This window comes from Acyrthosiphon pisum, chromosome A1, assembly GCF_005508785.2.
Source record: "Acyrthosiphon pisum isolate AL4f chromosome A1, pea_aphid_22Mar2018_4r6ur, whole genome shotgun sequence".
NCBI classification, from domain to species: Eukaryota; Metazoa; Arthropoda; class Insecta; order Hemiptera; family Aphididae; genus Acyrthosiphon; species Acyrthosiphon pisum.
In genome coordinates this window covers 135,470,401-135,471,664 of record NC_042494.1, presented here as the reverse complement: position 1 = coordinate 135,471,664, position 1,264 = coordinate 135,470,401, and the positions used below count along the sequence as shown (strand labels likewise).

Sequence of the window (1,264 nt, the reverse complement as noted above, 5' to 3'; positions counted from 1 at the left end):
ATTTTCTTTGGTTTTTCTTGGCGCTTTTGAAAATACTGGGAATTTTAAATTTTGACCTCCCCAATGCACCAACGATATTCACTTTCCAATTGTACAAGATACTGAAGTTGATCATCGAAGCATTAGTTCGACTACTTATCGTGTACACAGACACAAAAAAAAAATTAAAAATTAAAAAAAAAAACACACATCATTGTAAAATCAATACATTCATCGTTCCACTCAGAATCTAAAAAATAAAAAAATTTAAATATGAAATGGTCTGTAAACAGCTCATAACAAGTCAAAATATTTTGAAAATTTTCGTAATTTTTCCATATTTTGTCAATTTTTGAATTTTAAATACTAATAAAAAAATACTGTAACTAAGGACTTTTAATATTTTTCAAAAGACATTGTAACAATATAGTAGGAGCCTTGTGTTAAATTTTCAAGTATTTTTACTCAACAAATAAAATTGTATTGATATTTATAGAACAAAGTACTAAAAAAATTGGAAACTGAAAATGTCCGTAAATAGCTAAAATAAGTCGTAATATTTTGGAAATTTTATCATGTATAGAAAATGAAAATATAAACAATAAGTGAAAATCTCATGTATCTACGGTCATTTGTTGTAAAGTTACACAAAAAACCGTAAAAATTCCTGTTTTTCCTTAATTTTTCTTTTGTTTTTCACGGCGCTTTTGAAAACTATTGATATTTATAGAAAAAAAAAACTAAAAAAAATGGAAACTGAAAATGTCCGTAAAGAGCTCAAAATAAGTCAAAATATTTGAAAAATGTTATGGTGTATAGAAAATGATTATATAAACATTCAGTCATAATTGCATGTACCTATGGTTATTTGTTTAAGAGTTGCACCAAAAACCAAAATCGATTTTCTCGAAAACAGATATTGCGTAAAAATCCCGTTTTTCCTTAATTTTTCTTTTGTTTTTCACGGCGCTTTTGAAAACTACTGGGAAATTTTATAAATTTTTAACTACAAAATAATTATTCAATTTTAAATTTGATAAATTTTGTCCAAATTCGATCTTTAAATACTTATGAAAAAAATTGTGCCTATGCATTTTTAATATTTTTTAACTGCTATTGTAACAATATATATCAGGAACCTTGTATTAAATTTAAAATTCCTGTTTTTCCTTAATTTTTCTTTGGTTTTTCTTGGCGCTTTTGAAAATTACTGGGAATTTTAAATTTTGACCTCCCCAATGCACCAACGATATTCACTTTCCAATTGTACAAGATACTGAAGTTG

The 1,264-nt window shown here is 25.6% G+C and overlaps 1 protein-coding gene across 5 annotated transcripts in view; it reads right to left on the bottom strand.

Moving 5' to 3' along the window:
• The window catches only part of LOC100573836 (collagen alpha-1(XVIII) chain), a 285,075-nt gene that overhangs the window by 23,978 nt on the left and 259,833 nt on the right, over positions 1-1,264 (bottom strand). The gene's annotated exons all lie outside the window — the stretch shown is intronic.